The 7,360-nt window shown below is 42.2% G+C and overlaps 1 long non-coding RNA gene across 3 annotated transcripts; it reads right to left on the bottom strand.

The window, feature by feature from the left end:
- Positions 1-1,714: 1,714 nt before the first annotated feature.
- LOC119349867 lies at positions 1,715-7,354 on the bottom strand. 3 transcript variants are annotated; one of them, XR_005169567.1, is made up of 8 exons: positions 6,611-7,354; positions 6,218-6,324; positions 5,840-6,129; positions 5,137-5,278; positions 4,765-4,884; positions 4,421-4,484; positions 4,196-4,280; positions 1,715-2,653 (listed from the first exon to the last, which is right to left on the bottom strand). It is a non-coding gene; the product is annotated as an uncharacterized LOC119349867 (long non-coding RNA). The 3 variants fall into 3 exon arrangements; XR_005169568.1 differs by lacking the exon at positions 1,715-2,653 and adding an exon at positions 2,921-3,294 and having other exon boundaries at positions 4,196-4,283; XR_005169566.1 differs by lacking the exon at positions 1,715-2,653 and adding an exon at positions 2,921-3,294.
- Positions 7,355-7,360: the final 6 nt, after the last annotated feature.

Raw genomic sequence — 7,360 nt, 5'->3', positions numbered from 1 at the left:
GTATCGCCATTTCAATTTTGAAAAAAATAAAAGAAATTGATAAAAACTTCAAAAATTAAAATCCTTCGAGATGTAGTTATGTTACTACATCTACTAGTTAGGAAAATTTAAAAACTTAAATTTGGACATGTTTTGGAAAAAAGTGTTATGAAAAACTAAAGCGGCTATAACTTTTGCATACGATGTCGAAAAAACGTATAATATATCAAAATGTTCAGCACGAAAATCCAGATCCGATTTCGACGGCCGTAGGCCGTTTTGCAAATTTTAGAATCCACAATTTTGAAAGGAAAAAAATTATCCTCAAATTTATGTTTTTCTGAATTTTTTGTCAAACTCTGGTCAAACTACTTATTCAAGAAATATTAGTGTTACTAAATAATTATTGGTTTTAAGAATAATAGTTTCAAACTCAAACGGTGAAACATGTGACTTCATGCTCAAGTTCAACTCCAAAGGGTTAATAGGATTGACAGCTTACTATTGTCAGGAAAACAACAAGTGCAGACTTGGAGGCAGCACCGACAAAAAGAAGTAACTTGCATCTTGTTAGCTCGCAAGAAAACAAATAAGAAGAAAAGAGAGCTCACAGGAATTGATGGATTGACGATTGATCGCAGTTCCTCAGATAGATCGTGAAGGAGCGCCGGGAATAATGAAAATCCTATCTTGGAAATGCATTGGTATGCTCTCTACCATGACAGTTAGAGAGCTCTTCGATCTCCATGAGCGCGTTCGTCCGCAAGTTAATTTTTTATCTAAGTTGTATCTTAATAAAACTAGCTGAATATTCGTGCGTTTCGACGGATTTCCAGGAAATATAGAGGAGATTCATTGGTGTTTGACTGATTTGGATGAGAATCTAGTCTGGCTTTGTGGTAGCCTCCTCATGCGGTGGTTGAGTAGCCAAGTTTTCGGATTAGTTCATCGGGAGGAGCTCGGAGAGAGGGTGGATTCAGAGACAACCAGACGAAGATAGTGCCAAATGCGGTCCGCAACACATGCGCTAGAACTAGATAGCCACACATTGTTTGATATATCATTCTAGAGTAGAATTTGAATATATTTTTTCCATAGTTCTAGAAGAGATTTACTCTAATTATGGAGAAACGTCAGAAGAGGCACGACTCGTGTTGAAAACGAGTTGTAACTGAAACCCTTTGTGTGTGTTGAATTGTCACTGGTTTCGTGTTCTAGAAATATTTTCTTCTCATAAAAGTCCCGCCACCATCACGGTTTTCTCCCAGCCCTGTTGGCTCAGTTCCGACGCCGAGTACTTTCCGACAACGATGATACGACCAACGAGGAACAATGATGACGAATGAAGCTTGTTGGCGAACTCGACGAGGTGCTTTACGCCGAGACGCACCGTTGTAAGCTAGCAACACCACGTACTAGCTTGATCGATTCCTTTGATCAACTAGTATCTCACGTACGCACGCAGCGGCCAGCCGGCCGGAACTGTCAAACGCACGCGAGACTGATGTATTGCCAAAGGCTCGTCTCGAGCCTTATTGCTTTATTGATCAACTCAAATCACGGTGGTGTTACAAGCCAGGGTACGTACATATATAAATAGTACTACAGGATAAGCTATCTAGTGCAATCCTACTCCTAGACTAACTCATACTCTAGTACTAGTCGGATACATGCTTGTACACGAAGTGGACACCACTAGCTTTGGAGGGTATGTCGTGATTAACTCCAACAATCACCCCCCCCCCCCCTAATCACGACGTGGTCACATCACAGCTTCAACATCGATCCTTCTTCTCATCTCCAAGAACTTCTTTCGATCCAAAGTCTTGGTTAGCATATCCGCCATCTGATCATCGATGCAAACGTAGTTGACCTTCATCTTACCTTCTTCCACGCAGTCCATTATATAGTGATACACCGTATCAATGTGCTTACTCCTATCATGCCGCACTGGTTCTTCGCATAAAAAAGTTTTAGACTTTCCATCAACATTGAGCACCACTTGTTTCGATCTCGATCCATGAGATCATCGTGTAGCCTCCCTAGCCACACAACTTGACACATCGCAGCTGCAGCTGCAATATACTCTATTGCATTAACTGTGGGTGCTTTAAATTTGCTCTTCTTGCTTAGCTCAAGATGAGGTTTCATTGGAGCGTCAAATGGATTGCAATATTTCATGCCATGTGATGTATTTTCCATGATTCTTGAGCCGCCAGAGCGATAAGTAATCTCACCGACTCCATCTTTGTAATAGGAACGAACAATTCTTCGAAGTCCACACCTTCCTTTTGTACATACTCTTTGGCTACAAACCTCGCTTTGTGCTTCATGCACCCTTCAACATCTTTCTTGACATTAAATTCCCACTTGAGCTCCATAGCTTTTTCATTGTTGGGAAGATCCACAAGCTCCCACGCATTATTGTCGTGGATCGACCTCAACTCTTCTTTCATAGCCTGACGCCAATACTCCATCATATTTGCGTCCTCAGATTTTGCCGGTTCCTCGGCACTTGATAGACACCATCGCCCACTCCTTTTCACCTTTACCGGGTCAATCGTCCGAAGAGTATTCCTCGGATATGGGTGTAACACCGGCTGTAGATGTTCGGGTGTAGGTGGTGTCCTTTCCTCCACACTAGATGACCAGTTGCGCCAAATGGCGCAAAGACCTGTTTAAAACCATGTTCGTGTGGAAAATATTAGCATTTTTTCAATAACCGTATATTTAAGTACATTTGGTAAGAACTTATACCCCTATATATATAAAGAAAATTAAATGCAAATATTTTCTTAAGGTAATAATGCCACAAATTAGATCGTCGGTAGGTCAAGATAGTTGAGTCTGCAATTAGGAACTCCGAGTAGCTGTAAACTTGCATTAAAAAAAGAGTAAACACAAGTGACACAATAACATGTACTTAATACATGAACTCATGAACATTGTGCACAAGAGAAGTTAATAGAAATAGTGGTCAATTACATCATATAATTTGGTTCTATACTCTTGTGTATATATCCTGAATGCTACCCCGTTGTGATCAATTCTTTGTCCTTCGAATCGAATGGCACAGCTACTGCCCCTTGTGGAAAAAGAAAGGGGGACTTTGTAATACCCATAAATGTAAACTTATAATTGAAAAAAAAAATGCCACAAGCACCATATATAAGGATATATTACAAACTACAATGCAGTTCATAGGCTCATTCTTCAATTGACATTCTGGACATCAAATCAAAATTATGAGGTATTGTTGTGAATTGCAAAACTTCTAAAGCAGGTGCTAGCCTCAAAACATCCTTCAGTATGTACCTACCAAAAATGATAGTCAGATTAATAAAATACATATCCCTTTTTAGAAGCGGAAAAACACAACCATCTAAAATAGAGAAACTTGGCGGCATGCGGCATAAAGAAGATATTGCTCATGCTCGCTTGAGACAAGGAATATAGCTAAAGAATTTTCCAAACCCTGAGAACGAACTACAATAAACAGCCAAGAAAATTCTAATATTCTACATATGCTGGACACATGGATGTTACTACAAAAAGGGAAGGCATCAACAAGCATAAGTATCTCATTTTTAGCTACCAATACTACAAAAAGGTCGCTTAATAAATCATTTAAAATTCCACCAAACTTCTCGATGATTATCTCAGGGTGCTCAATATAGTACAACTTGAAGGCATGCACCCAAATAGATGAACATGTTACAAAGAAGAATCTGTGGGATATAGTACTACACTGACATAGAGAAATTCATAGTTTTTTTCAGAAAATAATGAAGGATCAGAGTATTGCTGGGTTGGTACAGTATCCCAGTGTTAATGTATATACGGTGGAAGTTTAGGAATGAGTTCACTTCTTTAACAAAATAGGAAAAGTGTGGCCTATAGCATGAAGAATAAATGCAAGAAAGTAAACGGATGGGCAGGGAACCATTATTTAAATTTCCATGGTGAATTTCCCTACAAAAGTCTGCAGCAGGAACGCACATGATAGAACAAAAAAACCATGTATATAAAATATACAGAACAGATATGAGAGGAAGTTGTCATCCATACATTGAACTTCGCAATATAAATCATGTCCAGTTCCCCAATAGGCCAAAAGATGTCACCGGATCACAAAGAACTTCTTGAGAGAACATACCATGCCCTCCAGCAGCAAATCCTTGCAAACTTAACTGCTCCAACATGAATAGGTGCATACCTTTGAGTAGTTACCTTCCTTCAAGATCAACGCTTTGAGCTCCATCGAATGCTTGTCTCGCCAATTGCTTCGAGTAGTTACCTTCCTGCTAGTAAAAAGATAAAGCCAGACAACCAATATGCTTCAGAGAGAAACATGATCCAAATACGTTGCCACAGAGAAGAAGAAAACTGCATACAAAAACAATAACCAAAAGAAAATATAGCTTAAAGAGGAAGCACAAACCTTGATAGGCAAAACAGCAAACGATGAACAAGCGGCAGTTTAGAAGAGCAGGCAACAACATCACCTGTAAAAGTATTCAGAAACCAACAAGCCAGATCAAGCAAATAATTTGGTAGCATAAGGATGCTCCATTTTTTTATGTAGTATGTACGTAACCATGATTTACAGATACTGAAGCTAGACCGTAAAGGCTACTTTCTTAATTTACACTTGCAGTATCACATACCAAAATGGATGCAGTTTTTACATGTAGTAATTAGACTATTAAAAGGCAAATGTAAATCTATAGATGCTAGAACATATGAATGTTCTTTAACTTGTAGAATATTGATCCAAGAGCATACCATTGGCTCCACGCCTCTGCCTGCTCTCAAGTAAGGTTTCTGTTTCATTTTCAAAAAGGGTTTCAGTGTATAATCACTTTGAGTCATCGGTTACAGAACAACATTCAAAGTCGTATGAATCTGCAGCAACATTCAGACAAGTGATTCAGCGAACTTCCACAAAATATTTGGAGCTAATTCAACATTGATCGGTCACTGGTCCAGTAAACAAATTATACTTTCTAGTTAAAATACATCATGTTTTTACTAATATGCAGAGCAGCTTTAGCACCCATTAATCACTGGCTCAGGAAAAGAAATTCTGGTTGCTATTTAAACTACTGATGGCAAAGGTATTTAAACTACTGATGACAATGGGATTCAAAACTGTACATTTAGTCATCTCTCATCATAGTGCGTCTTTTTTCCATTCAGTGAGAACTTGCAAATTCCTTCGAATCGCAACAACAGCTAGCACACAAGCAAGCTTCTAGCATCGCCTCCTGATGTTCTCTTCAGGTATTTCAGTTCTTCACTGTGAAGGAACAAAAATAATCAGGCAAGCATGTATAAAAACAATAAGCAGATGGTGTATTGCATTTTGCAACCCACAGAAAAAAAATCTAGATATCCTTCCTTTATTAGCAAGCAACAACCATTACCTGGTGCATATATAAACAATCTACTGGATTTTATAATCCATAGATTAATTATCTGTGTAGTTAGCTGTCCTTTATTAGCAAGGAACAACTATTACTTGCTGCATATATTTCTCTCAAAGTACTAACCTGAGCAGGTACTGCAGTCTATTGGGAATTATCAAGAAGGTACAAAAACTGGGCACACTACAAACATGGATATCAACCAACGACATATGAGCACTCAATCAACCAGGAAGCAAACCACCAGGACAAGCATAAGTAAACAAGAACCCACTTTTTCCTAACGAGATCCGATGAAAAAACCCACAAACAGCACGACAGGTATAGCAGGCAAACACCAAAACATATAGACAGCAAGCTGGCTGTACAAACGCCCGAATTCATGGACTATCTACCAAGAACTAACCAACCAGGCCAATTAGAGCATATCTAACCTTGTTGGTTAACAGCATGGATGTCGCACGAACCATCAGCCCGAGCAGCAAGCCGAAGGATGAACAACGTACTGGACGATCTTGCACCAGCAAGGGAAGGAGAAGTAAAAGAGGAAAACAGAACAGCACGACGTAAGCCAAAGCAAAGTTAACAGGGCCATGCAAAAAGCAAAACGAGGGCGGCATCGAACCTCAACCGTAAGCAACAGCCGAAGGAACGAGAGCCATGCCGAGGAGGCGGATCCGCCACTCCTCTCCACCTTCCCCATTCGTCAGCCTCCGCATACGGTCTAAATTAATAAATGAGCCAATTTGAGGAGTTGTTATCCTCCAAACAATACTCAGATAATTCTATTTTCTATGATGATAATTATGTACCTGCAGATTACTCGGCATACCAAATTTCTCCAATCGGGTACTTCTCTCCGCGACACATTAATATACGAGCAACTAATTTTCTTGGTCCTATTTATTTGTTCTCCTATCTGCAAATATCATGTTTAGGAAGTCCACATATTAGTAATTTCAGAGACGTACATTAGAGAAAATGCCAGCTAACAATCCAATTAGATATACATGTGCATGTATGTCTATACACCTAGCAACCATAGCAAGCTATGAACAGCAAGTTGTAAAGGAACTGTAAGAAGAAGGAATCTAGGGAAAAACTCAGCCCCAAATCAGATTAGCCAATGAAGAAAACTGCCACTGTTTTGACCACGGAATTCGACCAGACAAGAGGAAAATCAATAGAGAACAAGACGTAGTCACCTGTAGACTGTAGTCAAGCCGCCCTGGAAGGCGAGGTCGCCGGTGCAGGCCGACGCCGGCGGAGACCCTCTCCCATTCGAAGACGCACCTCCCTCTCTCTCCTGCAGATCGAATCCAGCGCCGCCGCCATCGCCGGGAAGCTCGCCTCCGCACCCATGGCAGAGGAGATGCGGGAGGGGGGTGGGGGAACAGACGAGGCAAGGAAGCACCGCCGCCTCCCCCTGCAACGTGTGTTGGAACCACCACTATACCTCAACTCGTCCTCAGGTCACCGCTGCACCGCGCGCGAATAAGAGGGTGAAGCTCCTAGCCGAGGCCCCCGGCCACTGCGCGCGAAGAAGAGGGGCGCAGCTCCTGCTCCCCTCATCCGGATCGAGGCCGCGCCCTCCCCTCCATGGCTATCCTCCTCGGCTGCGGCCGTTTCTCCATCGTCGACCAACAGAGACGGCGACTTCTGCCTCTCCGCACCGCCGCGCGCCCCGCCATGTCCTCCACTCCTTGCCGCCGGCCACCAGCTCACAGCCTGGCCTGTGTGGAGGCAGGGGAGGAGGAGGTGGTGGAGGCAGAGGTGGAGGAGAAGAGGCGGCCGAGAGGGAGGTGGGATGAGGGAGATAGAGGAGATATTTTTCCACTCCTTGCCGCCGGCCACCAGCTCTCCGTCCGGCCCGAGCTCACAGCCTGGCTTGTGTAGAGGCAGTGGAGGAGGAGGTGGTGGAGGCAGAGGTGGAGGAGAAGAGGCGGCCGAGAGGG

This window comes from Triticum dicoccoides, chromosome 1B (assembly GCF_002162155.2).
Source record: "Triticum dicoccoides isolate Atlit2015 ecotype Zavitan chromosome 1B, WEW_v2.0, whole genome shotgun sequence".
NCBI classification, from domain to species: Eukaryota; Viridiplantae; Streptophyta; class Magnoliopsida; order Poales; family Poaceae; genus Triticum; species Triticum dicoccoides.
The sequence above is the reverse complement of the archived record's forward strand: the minus strand, read 5'-3'. Positions and strand labels throughout refer to the sequence as shown.